The sequence below is a fragment of the Tachypleus tridentatus genome, chromosome 12 (assembly GCF_004210375.1).
Source record: "Tachypleus tridentatus isolate NWPU-2018 chromosome 12, ASM421037v1, whole genome shotgun sequence".
NCBI classification, from domain to species: Eukaryota; Metazoa; Arthropoda; class Merostomata; order Xiphosura; family Limulidae; genus Tachypleus; species Tachypleus tridentatus.
The window spans coordinates 4,901,308-4,919,433 of NC_134836.1; the positions used below are offsets into that span (position 1 = coordinate 4,901,308).

General features: G+C 36.3%; 1 protein-coding gene across 12 annotated transcripts in view; it reads left to right on the forward strand.

Moving 5' to 3' along the window:
- LOC143233119 (uncharacterized) overlaps positions 1-18,126 on the forward strand; it is a 124,165-nt gene that overhangs the window by 44,680 nt on the left and 61,359 nt on the right. The window lies entirely within an intron of this gene.

An 18,126-nucleotide genomic window follows, 5' to 3' on the forward strand; every position in this document is an offset into this window, starting at 1 on the left:
TCTTTTTTTAATACATTTTATACGACTGATTTTGAATTTATAAGGTGTCAAAAACCATTACTGAAAGAGCAGTACATACATTGCCGTTTTTTAGTAACCAATATAAATGTATCATATTTATAATTTAAAATTTAAATCACTATACGAAGATGAAGTAATAATAGATTTTAATTATAATAAATAATTCTCAACTTTCAATAAAGACTAAACAGCTAGAAATCAGTAGCTTCATTTTATTTACCATCATTATTATGTGGGATTAGGTTAGGAACACAGTATAACTTGTGGTTTTAGTGTTGATACCTATTCACTCTAGACCAGTCAGCATGGAGCAACAGTGTGGCAGTATAGATTATAATCAGTATTGATCACTATCAGAAACACATTCCAAACAATAAAGTTAGTTATTCTTGTATTTATCTTATGTTACCGTATTTTAGTTTTGAATGAAACTTAGTCTGATAGCAGTTTTATATCTCAAAAACAAATCTTAATATATTCTTTGCATTGTATTAAGAACGCATCAAATATACTGAGATCAAACGGAATCGTTTTTAACTTAACGGTATTGTAAAGAACTAATTACAAAGTAACATGATAACTATTACACGTTAATTATTCTTTAACAACTTATGGTTTTGATGGCTTAAAATTAAAGTGAATTTTGGTTACTCAGGCTTTGAATATTAAAATGAAGATTGAAACCCAGACTGTGCAAGCAAAGTAGAAGTTATGAAGAATATTAATACTAAGCAATAATAATAATAAATGTTGTCTGGTGATGCTTTTCAAGTTATAATATTTTGAATTAGTAATGTTAAGTGATTTCTTTGCAGGATGTTATTACTTTAACATCTTGTTGGAAATAATATGTTCATTGAATATTTTAATAAATCATTAAAGTATTCTGCAAACGAAGACCTACTGGTCTAATTATCATCACGGGCGACCTAATAGAAAAGTCGCAGCGTATTTAAATCATCTGACCATATATGTGTGTGTGTGTGTATAATTCCAGTCTTAACCTTAACCCTTGGATTACCTATTGGACTCGAATGTATTTTTGAATATGTTTCTAAACTATGGTTCTTTGATTTCTGCTGCAGTTTCTTGTATATTTTACTTTAAAAATGAAAGATTGTGCTGTTTTTCTTCTAATCAGTTCTTTTTTTCTAAGTCTTCACACCTGCAAAAATATGAAATTGCTTAATATGATTCAACAGGTGGGCCGCACTAGTTGTGAAGAAAAAGAGTTTGGTAGTTTAAGAGTTAAAAGGGGTTTTGACTCGATACAAATATACATCTGTTACATACGCCATAGCGTAAACAATATCCATTTCTTGGGCGGTGGAGATACCTTGTAAGATGAAACAACGTGGTATTGACATTAATAAGTTAAGTAAACAATACATTTTCCTGGTGAGAATTCTATTACAACACTGCCATATTTACATTATGCCCATTTCTTTTAAAACATATGTTAACATATAAAGTGTATAAATATTGACGTAAAGATTTATTATTACATTTTTAGCTCAACGATAGTGTATTTTTTAAATAAGAATTAAAACAAATCTATGACTAATCCCATTGCCTGTTTACACGTGTTTATTTTCTTTGCGCCAGATATTTGAGCGAAGTTGTACTAAGGATATTTGAACTGATTTTGAACCGAAGACTAAGTTTAAGGTAGCTAGTCAGCAGCACCACTTCCAACTATTAGGCTACTCTAATCAAATAGTAGGATCTGACCAGTATTCAACTCAGCTATAGCTCAAAATCGTTGGGCGCAATTATATTGGCAACAAGACGCGAACCATTGACTTACAGGCAACCACGTTAACCACTGGGCCATCACGCGGCCCACGAGTTTCAGAATAGTTTCTGTACAAATATGTCTACAGCAATCGTACAAAGCGTTTACAAGTTTTACGACGCAGAAATGTCGAACAAACCCAGCGTTATCAGTGATGTCGAGAAAACCCACTTGTAGAGAAATATATATGCAAAAACGGCTCGTTTGGGTTGAGAAAATACGGTTTGTGGAAAACATTATACGCAAACACCTAGACAGAAAGCAAAATCAACCAACAAAAGTAAATATATCTCACGAATCAAAAAATCACGAAATCATATACTGCTGCATACTATATATTTATGACATCAGCAGACAAATAACCAACATTTGGCAAAAACTAGTAACAAAATATGACATTCCAGTTAATACTAAATTTATTCAAAAATCAGACACAAAACTGAGGTCTATACTATGTAAAAACTACACTGACAAACACCACACCAACATTATTTACAAAATACAATGTGATAACTGCCACGACTTCTATATTGGAGAAACAAGTAGAAAAAATGGAAACCAGATTCAAAGAACATAAAAAGTCACCTTCACACGTTTTCGAACACTGCAAGTCAAAAATAAACACAACATAACCATAGAAAACACTCAAATACTAAATAAAGAAACAAACATAAACGCAAAATTAAAGAAGCCTTACAACAACTTAAACCCAAAATAAACCAATATAAAGGAACGCCTTTATACCTATATTAATATAATAAAATAAATAAAGTTATATATTCAAACATCTAACACCGCCCTCTACATTTCGACACACAGTTACACAACCCCTTTCAAACATGTGGTCAGCTTCCGGTCAGTTACCTCTTTCTTTGTGAACCTGACGATGACCGAAGAAGGTCGAAACGTTGTTCGCTCTTCTATGTAAAATATTTTCTCAACCAAAACGAGCCGTTTTTTGCATATATAAACCCAGCGTTAGTTTACCACACATTGCATTTCACAAGCTGACCTCTTCAAATGGGATTTATGTTGTGACGTATTAATAGGAAAATACCATCCCTACTCCTGAGCAGCTCTAGCATCAAGTCTTACGGTGTAATCCTGCAGAACATGCATACTTGGATCATCATTTCCTGCCACCCCACTTTTGATAGCGTATTTTTTAAATATATTTTTGTGTTCATGGATACAACGCAGTTCGTTAAATTAGCCCTTCTTATTGCTAGCTATGGTGACAGTTTCATGTTTCAAACACAAATTTTAATATTATATTCTTCACATTGTAGGGGTCGTCGTATATCCACCGCCCCAATATCTCAAGTTGAAATTTAAGAACGTATGAAAAATGGCAATAAACATAATAATCTTATAGAATTTTATTAAAAATGTGTTAATATGGCCACTGATAATCTCTGTTATCAATGAACTTATTATAAAATATAGCAGACGTTTTAATAAAAAATAACCCTACGAAACGTTATGTATTGGTGATCACTGTAATCTTTTAACTTAGCTGTTGTTAATTGTAATAAATATTTTATAGTAATTCAATAAATCAATTTTTTTGTATTCATACTGCTAATAAAAAGGTCCTTGATCTTTCTAAAAATAAAAAACTATCGGTTTTTGACATTTCCGGTGGGGTGCCGCACAAATAACCTCTCGTGCAATTTTGCGTTTAACAAGAAACAAGCAAAAACACTTTAAAAATGCCGATCAAATTTTATTTTAATTGTATGTTAACATATATTGATAATATGGTAAAATGCAACGATATTTCTTCGCAATAATTAATTGTAGGCTTAAACGAAAACAGTTTTGCTTGGTTTTAGAAGACTTTGGGAGAAGGGGGGATGTAGAAAAACCATACGTCGAGAAGAAGAACCTGAACAAGAAATTTACAGTTGGTAACAAGAACCAGCGTTTACCATGCAGAGTGATGTTTTTTTCTCAATATGAGCTGTTAATGGATATGTGTATGCAAGGGAAAGCCATATTTGATTTTTCAATCTGGTCAGTCTTTAATTGCCGAACAAAGATATTTGGGATTTCTCTATGTGCTCAGTTAGTCGCAAACGATACTACTGTGATTGATCAAATTTATAAGAAGGATGATGCAGGCCTTTTCCCCCTTGTCTTGAAACTAATTTTTCCCCATCATGGAACGAACTATAATTTGATGGCCACGATTATCACTGTTGCTGACGCCGAAATTTCGTTTGTTACAAGCTTCAATGAGGGATCACGAAGTCAGCCTAAGACAACACGCCATCCACTGTTTCATCACATTTAAACAGACGGATGGCACACAATGTAGTGGAGCTACTTCAGCGGTTTTGACAATTATGTGGTAAATGGGATTGTTTGATTCCAGTTTTTGTGCATTTTGGTGTGAATTTTGTTACAACTGATATTCCTACTTATTTTATTGTTAGTGGAACCATAAGATATGCCCAGCTTCATCGTTATGGTGTTTTGAGCTGGAAGGTACTTTTTCGTTAACACTAACGTTCACTTTGCATATGATTTATTTTGAATTGAGAGACTAGAGGAGAGATAGCTACTCAACAATACCAACTGTCAATTTTTGTTACTCTTTTTAGTAACGAATAATGGAATTGACTGCGACATTAAAACGCCTCCACGGTCGAAAAGGCATGTTCGATGGCGGGATTTGAACTCATAAATCGCTGATTGCGAGTCGAGTGTCCTAACAAACATACCATACCATGCCAGGCCTCCAATTTTCAGGTAATGGCGTTGGCTCAGATTGGCTTCGTTATTGTTTTATAGCTTGTTAGTGCTGCATTTTAATTCTTTTATTTTGCACTTCAGAGGAGAATTTTAAATTCTTTCTCTTTTCTTCTTTACAGTTGTGACCTTTGACTTTTCGTCCTTTAATAATCTCGATATGCTGCACCAGCATTCTTCATCGGAATGACCTATGCCGTACAGCTATAAAAGTTCGTGGCAGCATTGAACTTATCAATAGGCAAGAATTTCGGTAATTAAATATATAGGTATTAAATACGCCATACCTCTCTCCAGTGTGACAGACACTTCATTGCATTACCACATACAATCATTTAGATTAAGTGCGATTAGTCCTCTGATATAATTAACGGAAGTATCTTAACGTGTACACTTAATTGCCAACCATGAGGGTGGGCAAACCTGAAAACTGAACTGTGACACTTTAATAGGTTGCTTTTAATGGTAAAAGAGACAACGAGAATTTTTCTATGTGACTGGTTATCAAACACGTGGTGTTAATTCAGAAATGACGAGTGTTTTTGTTTATTATTTGTATACATGAATTCATGAAGTTTTAAGGTTATTAGTCCAACAGCACAAAATTGTATTGTATATTTTTCTTGGGCCCGGCATGGCCTAGCGCGTTAAGGCATGCACTTCGTAATCTGAGGGTCGCGGGTTCGCGCCCGAGTCGCGCCAAACATGCTCGCCCTCCCAGCCGTGGGGGCGTTATAATGTGACGGTCAATCCCACTATTCGTTGGTAAAAGAGTAGCCCAAGAGTTGGCGGTGGGTGGTGATGACTAGCTGCCTTCCCTCTTGTCTTACACTACTAAATTAGGGATGGCTAGCACAGATAGCCCTCGAGTACCTTTGTGCGAAATTCTAAAACAAACAAACAAATATTTTTCTTTTGGTATTTAAAAACTGAAGCAAGAATGCTTTACATAAAGTTGGTGTTGTAAGTTATTGATGATGCTTGAGACATGCGCTATTAAGATCGAAGTGATTTAGTCTGTGGTACATGAGTATATGATTATTTTATATGTTAGCAAAGCAGTTTTTAAATAGTTCTGTTTATTTGGTAGCCATATGACAACGAGGCTAAGTAGTTTAACTAATTGAATATTATTTTTGATAATATCCAGCAAATTTTTGTAATATATTTCTATCGGAAGAATCTTTCATGTTCCTAGCACAAAATAATACAATGTGATATAAAACGAAATGCAAAACAAAGTATTTTTATGATAATTCAGCTAGTGGTGCGACGTCGTTCTCCATCTATACAACAATAACATTTATGATCACTTAACTTGTCGACGTTTTTATTCTACGTTCTAAATTAGTTCCTACACGCTAAATCTTATGCACAGCTTAGAGCCACACAAAAGTTTACTTAGCGATAAGAGTTAAGATAGTGTGCTTATATCTTGCCATCTTAGTATACCCGTCCTCAATTTCATATTGTTTGTGCTCATAATATTCTTTTCCCTGCACACTTTTAAGGTACATATTTTGTCATTTGGAAAACTGTTTTTATCGCTTAATTCTACGTGTCCCACTTTTTTTATTATTATTGCATACATGTTACATCATAGTATGTACCCCTCGGTGTGGATTCCTGTACGTGGTGAGGGGACCTCCCAGGGAAAGTTCTGTTCTATCTGGTTACCTTCTCTGGGATCTAAACATCCACCCACGTGTTTGCCGTGCGTGGCGACCCGTGAAGGGGAGGAGAGGATCCTGGTGGTTGAGGGGTCCAACCCTAACACACCACTTTGGCCTCGAATTCCTGTAGACGGGCGGCCTTTGGGTGGCCCCCCTTGGGTCAATCGGCTGGTCCACTTGGGCTAGAGTCAACCAAGTACCAGTGTTGGAAGTTCTCAACGGGTGTTGTGGACATTGTGCCTGATGCTGGTGTTTGGGTATAGTGCTCACGAAACCCTGGCGTTGCTGCATTGTCCTTGCATGACTTTGTAGTGCGTCCCCTTGTAGGGCTCCATGGTGGGTGGGGTCAGTGGGTACCTAAATTTTTTTCTTTTTCCTATGGATCCTCCAAAAAATTTAAATAAAATTGTAAAAAAACAGTCAATGAGTAAGCGACCACGTCTTGAATACTCAGAACAGCAATCTTCAACATCAGTAACATACGTACCTCATTTTCTTATATTACATTCTCTTTCGGAAAAACCTTTAGGGCAAATGTCCCCTTTTTTTATTCAAAAGGGAATAGAGGGACTTGCTGGCTCTCCAAAGTCAGTAAAGAAACTTCGATCTGGTGACATATTGGTTGAAACATCCACATCCCAACACAGTGAACTCCTCTTGAATTCAAAGGCAATTGGGGATATACCTATTGAGGTTACACCCCATGCTACCTTGAATTCTTCACGAGGAGTTATTGTTGAAAGGGATTTGAAGAACGTTCCCGAGTCAGAGATTCTCGCTGGTCTCTCCACTCAAGGAGTTTCTGCAGTGAGGCGCATCTCACTGTGAGGAGGGTTGACAGTAATCCACTAGGCACTGATCATTTTCCGATCCTTTTTTGAGAGAGACTGGCCGTGGTCGATGCCACCTTACCCACGTGCCCCGGTGAAAGCTGGATCAGGCACACTGGTTCACTTTCACTGCTCTCGCAGAACTTGATCCTGCCATCGTAAATCAGCCATCAATAGACGACTGTGTAGCAGCGGTAACTGACTGTATTACACATGCAGCTGCTCAGTGTATTCCTAAAACCTCGACACGTTTTCCACGATATCTTCGTCCGTGGTGGAATCCTGCTTGCCACTTAGCACGGAAGGCTCAAAAGCGGGCCTGGGATACTTTTCGTAGATATCCCACACTTTCAAACCGGGTTGCTTTCCAACGGGCCCGTGCACATGCTAGGTGGGTAAGACGTCAAAGCCAGAAGGAATCTTAGATTAAGTTCACAACCAGCATATCTTCTACCACCAGTTCCAAGATCATATGGGACAGGATTCGAAAGGTTAATGGGCACTACAATTCTGTCCCCCTCTCGATCTTACTCTCTGATGGTCAGGAGGTGACTGATGTTCGGAACATCGCTAACACTCTAGGTGAAAGCTTTTGCCGGGTATCTAGCACTTCTGCTTGTTCCTCCACCTTCCTGGCCATCAAGACTCGGGCAGAGCGATCACCTCTTTCCTTTCGAACTGACTGTTTCTTTGACTATAATTGTCCCTTTACCCTGGTGGAACTAAAAAATGGCCCTTCATCGGTCTGCCAGTACGTCTGTTGGACCTGATGATATTCATTATGACATGCTGCACCATCTATCTCCTGCTTCTCTTGATGTCCTTCTGATTGTTTTCAACTGGATTTGGCAGGAGAATGTTTTTCCTGATGCCTGGTGCCAGGCTATTATGTTACCTTTCTCTAAGCCAGGGAAAGATCCCCAGATTCCTTCAAACTACCGTCCAATTGCTTTGACGAGCTGTCTCTGTAAGACCTTAGAAAGGATGGTCAATGCTCGTCTTGTTTGTTTCCTCGAATCAAACAATCTCCTCTCGCCCACCCAGTGTGGGTTCCGTCGACAGCACTCCACCACAGACCACCTAATTCGTCTTGAAACATCTATCAGAGAAGCCTTTCTCAACTGCCAACATCTTGTATCAATATTCTTTGACATAGAGAAGGCTTACGACACAACATGGAGGTATGGCGTTTTGCGAGACCTCCATACATATGGGTTACGTGGCCATCTACCCATGTTTATTAAAAAAATTTTAATGGACAGGAGATTCCAAGTTCGTGTGGGTTCGACACTTTCCCGTTCTTTTGTACAGGAACTTGGAGTTCCTCAAGGCTGTGTATTGAGTGTCACACTCTTCAGTATAAAGATAAATGCCATCACTGAACAACTCCCTCTCACTGTTGCGAATGGGCTGTATGTCGACGACTTTCACATCTCATGTCAGTCGTCAAACATGAGATATATTGAGCGGCAACTACAAACCGCCCTCAATTGTGTACGGAAGTGGACTCTGGCGAACGGCTTTAATTTCTCTCTCTCCAAAACTGTATGCATGCACTTTTGCCGTCGACGGGGTATTCACCCTGATCCTGAACTTCATATTGGTGAAGTTTTGCTGCCAGTGGTCCCGGATACCAAGTTCTTGGGGCTTATCTTTGATCGTAAACTGACCTTTATACCACACTTAAAGCAGCTTCGGGTCAAATGCACAAGAGCACTGAACATCCTCCGTGTTCTCTCTTCTACCAGTTGGGGGCAGATCGCTGTTCAATGTTAAAGATATATCGTGCTCTTATTAGATCGAAACTCGATTATGGATCAATGGTCTATGGCTCTGCCAGACCCTCGGTCTTAAAGATGCTGGACCCCATTCATCACCAAGGACTTCGACTCTGCACTGGGGCTTTCCGTACCTCTCCAGTTCAAAGTATATACATTGAATCTCATGAACCTTCTCAACACCTTCGCCGTTTGCAACTATCTTTACAATATACTTTGAAACTTCATTCCTTACCAAAGCATCCCACCTGGAAATGTGTTTTCCTTCCTCGGTGGGCAGTACTTTTTCAGAACAGACGATCTGTCATTGCTCCGTTTGGCCTTCGCATCCGGGCGCAATTGGATGAATTGAGTCTGTCCTTGGATAACATTGCAGATTCCACAGGTCGGCCCATCTCACCATGGCGTATTACAGCCCCCAAATGTGACCTTTCTTTCAGTCGCCTAAAAAAGGCAGATACTCCAGATTGGAAGTACCGTCTTTTATTCAATGAATATCTTTCAAACAATCATTCAGTTCCCATTTATACAGATGGTTCCAAATCAGGTAATTCAGTGGGCTCTGCTATGGTTTGCTATGGGTCAGTAGTTGCGCGCAGAATCCCTTCTACAGCTTCTGTGTTCACTGCTGAACTGTATGCCATATCTCTTGCCCTGGATCATGTTTCAGCTGAGCAGTACTCCAACTGCACTATTTATACTGATTCGCTTAGTTCTATACTTGCCTTGGAATCGCTACACGTTAGCTCACATCCTATTCTCGCTGATATTCGAAACCGACTGGCCCATTTCTCATTAGCAGCTACTTCAATCCAGTTTTTCTGGATACCAGGCCATGTTGGTATTCGCGGGAACGAGCTTGCAGACATGGCAGCTAAATATGTGTTTCAGCACCATCACTCCTATCCCTATTCCGTACATGGACTATGGTGTTGTCTTCAAGGCTCGGCTCCGTGCCAGCTGGCAGTCCACTTGGAGTGAGCAACGCAACAACAAGCTTTTTCAAATCAAACCCTATATTGGACTTTGGCCATCTAGCTTCCGTAAAGTTCGGAAGGAGGAAGTTGTTCTCACTAGGCTACGCATTGGTCACAGTTTTTTAACTCATCATTTTCTTTTATCTGGAACTGATGCACCAATGTGTAGTTTGTGTAACACTCAAATCACTATCAGCCACGTTTTACTTTCTTGCCATCGTTACAATTCTCAACGACGGCAATATTTTAAACATATTTTTTCCCAGGGTCAATCTGTAACATTGGACAGAGTTATTGGTGATGGTGACTGTCCACCTTGATAATGTTTTTAATTTTTTAATGGCCATTAATCTTTTTAAACTCATTTAAGTGTTGCATATTTATTCATTACACCTTTTTAATTGTGGTTCCTTTTTTACAGTTTTAATCTCTCTCATTCAATTTGACATTGGACAATGGCCAGAACATTAAATAACTCGACACCAGGACTGGAAAGGCCAACTTCAGGTGACTAACGCTACTGTTTGAACTATCCGTTTGAACTACTCGTTAGTCGTCTTGGCGAGTTGTTATTATACTTTTGCTGCATGTCATTTCACACTTTTACTACTTTACTTTTTAGTACTGGCCATATTGACTCATAACCCGGAACCAGGACTGGAAAGACCAACTTCAGGTGACTGACGGTGGTTCTTGAACTTACCTGTTAGTCTTCCTGGCGGGTTATGATCATTACCATTTTGCTAGAGTAAATATTTTACAACTTTGAAGTCTGGATGTCACCATTGGTTTTTACACCATTTTCTGTTTTAATTGCTGTTTTGTTTTTACCTTCATTTACTTTTACAAATTTTACTCCATTTACTTGACTTTATCTTTTTACTGGACATTTGGCTACTCATTGTTACAATTTTGCTATGTATCTTTTAAAACTTCTATTCTTTTACATTTTGATACTGGTTGCTATGACACATAACCCAGAACCAGGACTGGAAAGACCAACTTCAGGTGACTGACGGTGGTTCTTGAACTTACCTGTTAGTCTTCCTGGCGGGTTATGATCATTACCTTTTTGCTAGAGTAAATACCTTACAACTTTTTATATTCTACCTTCTATCTTAACATTGTATACTAGGTGTCAACATTGGTTTTATACTTTTTTGTTTTACCTTCATTTCCATTTATGTCTATTACTACATTTATTTTTTTTATTTTTTTTTTTACATTTTTACCGAATGTCTGGCGCAGATAGCCTCGCTGCTTTGTGCCATAAAACACTAAATCAAACAAACAAACATAGTGTGTAAACCGATTAAATTATCACTTCACGGTGCTTTTTTTTATTTGCACTGATGGACATTTTTAGCTGGTAGTCCACAGTATTATCTGTTCAACTACTTCGTGTATTACAGTATGAAGTCAGTGTTTTGTGAAGGCGTTCCTCGACGAATTACATATGCTACTGTATAAAAGTCGCATTGTTTTGTTTAGCTATATGTGTTACTGTATGGAAGTTACAGCGGTTTGACTTCGTGTTTCACGATGTAATTCATTTTTAATTCTGTTGTTAGCCCAAAGCTGCACAATGAACTAGCCACAGGGATCGATTCCCCAATTTTAGGCTGATAATATTTTACAACATGTTTCAATAACTGCTAAAGTAAAACTTTGGTCACTTTGTTGAACATAATTATAACGACCATGAAAATTACCATTTCCAATTGCATCAGACGGGACCCTACCGTGCTGTACGACATAAGTTTCAAGCAAGTGAAACTTATCAGAGTACGGTTTCGGTACTTATAGTGACACCTGAAAATGCTGGTGCAAGTGCTTACAAGGCAGAACGCCCATCAGTGAAAACGTGCGTGACTGGCTTCTTCTGTCAGCTTAATATTGACGTTTTAGCATTACCGACTAGGGAGTAAAGAAACGTGGTTTGACACCCGTAATACTTACACTAACAATTTAATTTCATAAGAGAATGGAAGTCTGGCGTCCCATGACGGTATAATTTTTTTACATAGTGTAAGGTTTGTTGTGATATGTGGTTTGTTAAAACAAACAATACATATTTAAATTGAAGAATAGTGTATTTGAGATATACGCAACTGACAGATTGCTTGTACACGTACTAGTAAAACTTTCATTTTTAGTAAGTAAAACACTTAAATACGGAACTTTGTTATATTATCTTTTTTTTACACCATACCCTGATGGCACTGCTTGTAACGTGGGCATTGTGTAAAACAGCGAATGAATCTTCAGCATCAGTCTTAAAGTTGTCTGCTTTATTTATTCATCAATTCTCTGTATTCGTTTAAGTTTCATATACATTCCTTTAATACATATTCATAGCCGTGGAAACCTAGTGGTAACGCAGCCTTTCGAAGGAGAATGACAAAACTTGTAATTGCATTTTTTTTTTCGTATTAACTCGCTGTAATTCAAATTTTATACAGGTGGCTCTTAACGTATTTTAAATTAGATAAATTTCTAATTAGTTTTCTAATTAGCTCTTAATTGAATATTCACTTTAATAACAGTAATAATGTCATTTTCCCAAAAATCAGTTGTATTCGACAATACAATTGAATACATCTTTTTGTTCTGTAAACATGTATTTGTTTCCAACAATAATTTATCTAGACACCTTAATGTATCTGAAACTCTGCAGCCAGTCATTTGTAAATATCAGCGTTTTATTGTTTAACTTTTCGACTAATCTGCTACATGATATTTGCTAACACATCATACTTGAAACATTAATAACTATATTAAAAGGAGGAGAGTCGTATTTGCCAAACAACACGTGTTTCAAAAATTTTGTATTTTCATTAATGGTTATCATTATTTTATCAGATTAAATTGGGTGTTTTAAAACATATTTCAAGGAGCAGTAATACACTATTACACGTTACTGAAGATGTTTGATTATTGATTGTCATTGTTAAAAAAACACATAGTAAGCAAAGACATTAAAAATACTTTGATCAAAATACAAATAAAAATATAAGTAAATCAATGAACAATCCTAGTTACTTAAAAAGTAGAAAACTAATTTCTGGTATAGAAGATACAGTTGGTGTCTTGATTCCATTAGGATCATTACAGAAAGGTTAAATGTAAAAGTTTAATTATAAGTGTATTTAGTCTCCCACATAATACAGCGGTAAGTCTATATATTTACAACGCTAAAATCAGGGATTCTATTCCCCTTGGTGGGCTCAGCAGATAGCCCGATGTAGTTTTGCTATAAGAAAACACACACTCCCACATAAAACAATATTTACAAGCCATTTGGGATTATAATATTTCTAATGTTTTAGGTGTGAATAAAAATTGATCTAAGGTTGGATGAATCATCCTTGTTTTATTAGTAATGTCCTGTAAACGTTTTTGATATATATGTTTTGTAAACAAATGTGACACAAACATACATCTATATTGTATGTAGATGTAGACATACAGATATACATTTCTTACCTGTGTATGGTTGAGCATGCTGGTGAATATAGAGTATGTTTCATGGAAAGGTCAAGATTCTGAGGTGTTCAGTGTTTCAAGTTTTCTTGTTTTAACTTCTTATTTTCGATTTATTTCTTTGCTTGCTATGAAGCATGAAGAGTAGTACATATCTATCTTGTGTGTGTGTAAGTGGATATGTAAGAACAAACATCATTACACATACAGGCAGACAAATAAAATTGGTGTATAAGCTGCAGAGTAGGGTTAAAATAGTAGTGGGGACAATCGTCTTTCATATTAAACTTCTGTTCACACATTCACAAGTTTCAGCACAGTTTGAAATTGGGAATAAATATAAATTTAAAGGCAAAATGTTTTGTATGTGACCCACTATCAGCAGCCACCTGTGGGGAATGAGTTTTAAAGACCATAAACTCGCAAAATAAAATAGGCTATCATAAATATTCTTAGGGATGAAGTGGTAAATATATTTTCAGCCCCGTACTAATCACATACCTGTGCACTCAACATAATAGGTCCTAAAACGTCTGTCTTAATGTATACTACCGTTAAACAGACTTCTTTTACAATTAACCATCCTAATTTCCACACATTTATATCACTCACAACTTTCCTTGCTAGTATACTATTAAAAACTGCCTTTAAGTAACCACACATGCCATGTATCAAGCATCTTTTTTGTCACTCAAGGTCACATTTATTTTATTAAAAACTTCATAGTATATTAAAAATATAAATGTAAGCTTGAAGAAATAATAAACTGAAGATAACCTCGGCAGTGTTATATACTAGGCTTGTGTCTTATTCGTGAGGAATTGGTGTAACTATAACCTTGTTAACATAATACCACCTTCAGACATTCCTTCAAAGTTATTACGTGCGAAAATAAATTTGATATAACTTCTAAATCTTTAGTATGTTAAAAACACACTAGAATATCTGCAGTGTATTAAGAGTCTTCCATTATCGGTCATTCCGAATAACTTATGAATTGGATTAGAGGTTAGCGTGTCTTAGTGTTTTACCAAGCGATCTGGAGCTCGAAACGTGAATCCGCTGAATACACACAGCACTTCCAGACGTTGATGCGTTATTAAAGTGACAAAAAAATACCATTATTCAATTCAAAATGCTCGACAAAGTTGTAGTGGCGGTGCATGCTTATGGATAGCTGTATGACATTTCCTTTGGTCAGTAACTCAATTTTTACTGTCTAGCCCACGTCACATAAAGTACTGCCCACCTCCACTCGAAAAACTTAAACTTGATAAAGAAGTATGTATAAAACAGATTATTACAAGTAGGAAAAAAAAACCCCTTCGTAATGATATCTCGTGTGCCTTAAATAAATTAAGCTCGTTGGTTTTGTTTTTGCTCGTGACCTGTGAATATACTTGTAACTTTGCTTTTTTGATGCCCAAGGGTTTTTGTGTTCTAATTAAAGTTTTTTTTGGTATAAACCTGGAGAAGTCAGGTGATAATAAAAAAAAAAATAGTAACAAATCGTTATTTTTTCCATAGTTGTTCTTCCACATTATAATATGTCTAGAAATACTGGCTTTTTGGCGCCTGTCTTCTTCCTGTTTTTATTGAAAACAGAAACTGTGACCGTTACTAATCTTGTTAGAATTATGTGTCCAGTCACATTTGCGTCGGAAGAATATCGTTTTATGTATCTTGATCTTTGATTGTGTGTGTGCGTGCTAGTGACGTTAGACGACATTTCCTGATTAGAAAGGAGGATATGATAATTCAGAATAACAATAAAAGCGTCAAAAAACTTGTGTAATCGCATACACCATCTTTATTTAAGAGTTGTTAATGTATGTTGTATATAGTTCTTTTCTAGCCTTCCTTTTACGCTATTTTAATCGTTAATTACGAAAAAGTATTAAATTAAAACAATTTTAATACTATACAAGAAATATATGGTAAGTAAAACATGACGGATCATTGATTATCTTGACAAAAATAAATTATAAACGTGTTTAATCATTTTTATTTGGTATAGCAAGCCACTTACGTAGTCCCATGAGGAATTGATGAAACAAAACAAATGCCGTTTTTGGGTTTGGTACAGGCTTTTGTCTTCGGCAGTCCCACTCTGGTACAGTGGTAAGTCTACGGATTTACAACGCTAAAATCAGGGGTTCGATTCCCCTCGGTGGATTCAGCAGATAGCCCGATCTGGCTTTGCTATAACAAACACACACACACACACACACCTCATCTATTTTGAGTAATATAAACTATATGCCGTTACTATTGGTAGATATCTAGATATTTACTAAAAAATATATCTCTTACAGTTCTTAGACTTAAGCTTTTCGATAAATAATTACCCACTTCAAGAAAAAAACAAAAATTTAATAGTGAGATCAACCATTACATTATACTTCAGTACTGAAGAAATTTGTGAACACAGCATAACAGTAAGACAGCTTTTCAAGTCTGTTCCACACTTTTATCTAAATATATATGAATAAAGGAATATTTGGACAATTTTTCGAATATCGAAAATTCTACTTTATTAGAATGGAAACTATACTGATTCTTTTTTTTTTAGTTAATTTTACCTAAAACTATTTAAGGGCTATCTGCTCTAGCCATCTGTAATTTTGAAGTGAGAGACTATAGGAAAGGCAACTAATCAACACCACCAAGTGTGAACCTTTGTGCTACTCTTTTACCAACGAATAATAGGGTTGACTGTCACATTATCACACGTCCATGGCTGAGAAAGTGATCACATTCTGTGACTGGATTTGAACCGGCGACCTGCAAACAACGAGTTGAGTGTCCTAACCACCATATTATGCCAGGCCGCCATTTTTAAGGTAACGGTGTTCGTTCAGATTGGTTTGGAATGTGATTTTGTAGATTGTTGCTACAACTTTCTGCTTTTTCTCAGCTTTAAAGGCGAATATTAATTTCTCTCTCTTCTTTACATTTGTATCATATGACGTTCTTTAATAATCTTGACATGCAATATTAGCATGTTCCCTCGGAAAGGTCTCTGTCGTATTTACATAAAAATCTGTGGCATCGTCGCACTGTTCAATAGACGTGAATCTGTCATAAGTTTTATATATATATGTACAGGTGTGTGTGTGTGTGTGTGTGTGTGTGTGTGTGTAAAGTATGCTATGAGTCTCTCTGTGGCAGCACTAGAGCGACAAACACTTCACTTTATATTAAATGCGGTTAATCCTATGAAATAAGCATAGCTACCAAAATTATTTTAATGTGGTTAATAACCGCCATCTATCAGGGTAAGAAAAACTGAAGATTGTATGAAGAGATATTGTAATAGGTTGTTTTTGATGGCGAACCTAAACACTAGAATTTTCCTGAGTGATCAGGCACGTGATGTCAATTCACAAATGACGAGTGAAGTTGCCTATTTTTTGTTTACGCATGAAATATCAAGATAAACAGCATAAAAATTTGTTGTTTTATATTTTCCGTATGATATTTAAAAACTAAAGCCATGGAACATCTGGTCCTGTAGAATAACGAAATATAAGTATTAAGATCGCAAGATAAATTAACAGTAGTAATGTTATCGATCTGAAAAAGTATTAATAAAATATATATATAGAAGGATATTTTTATGTATATACTTCGGTTTTTGTTCCACGATTGTATGTATATTGGTTAGTAATATAGAGGTTTGACATGTTTTTTATAACGCTTGGCTCCCACAGCTACATGCATCTCAGTGCCACAGTAGTATGTCTGTAGTGTCATACCACTAGAAACTGGGTTTCGCTAATTGTGGTGGGCAGAGCACAGATAGCCCATGGTGCAGCTTTATACTTAATTTCAAAGAAACAAGGTCACGAATATTAAAAGGTGAGCGAGCATGTTTGGTGATAGGATTCAAACCCTTAGATTGCAAATCCAAAGTTCTAAATAGTCAAGTAAATACAAAGTTAAATAGTTGCCTTATTCTGGTTGGAGGAGCTGATTATATTTATGTGAGTATATATGCACGCATGTACGCGTTAGGGGTGGGGGTCGAGGGGGATTCTGCCGAAACCACTATATTTATGATGAAAAAAATATGTTTATATAGTGCATAATGTTCATATAGTATGTACTGTTTATATAGTGTATTGCAGCTGCTTATGGTATTTAACGTTTTCTGCATAGTCTACTTTATTCCAATTAAGAAATAGTATTTTTTATCTTGGAATAGTCACATACTCATGTTGACGTTTTGTTATTGGAATACTGAAGCCGTATTGCTACTGTTGGGTTTTATAGGCCTTATTCTTCACAGTAGGCGTCTTTGACTTGTTCGCGATAACTTTCAACAATTAACAAACAGCATCATAGTCCATTTGTTTTAATATATAAATGTTCGTTACACTATTTATTATCACAGTTGTATCCAGGACTTTAAATAATTCTCTTTTTCTGTCAAAGTCACACAGGCTTCTTCAAATACTTTAGACTTAGAAGACAATCTTACAACATTAATTATTCTTCTGTATTGTGTTATTACAATACAGTCTGTGGAGGATTACTTTAAGAAAACAGTTGCTCTTTCTTTTCTTGACCGTATTATGAGTAATTTTTTTTTTTTTTTCCAGATTTGGTGCACATGTAAAGCAGGCTGCATTAGTTCAGAAAGTTATAGCATCAAAACTCAGCAAAGAGTTTTTATTTCTGACATCAGATTACAAGGAAGATCTGCAAAATTCTGATGTTTTAATGAAGAACTTTAACGATGAAAAACAAGAGGGCTTTCTGTACCTCTTGAGGACAGGCTCCAAATACCGCTTCAGTGTGTCAAGTATTTTT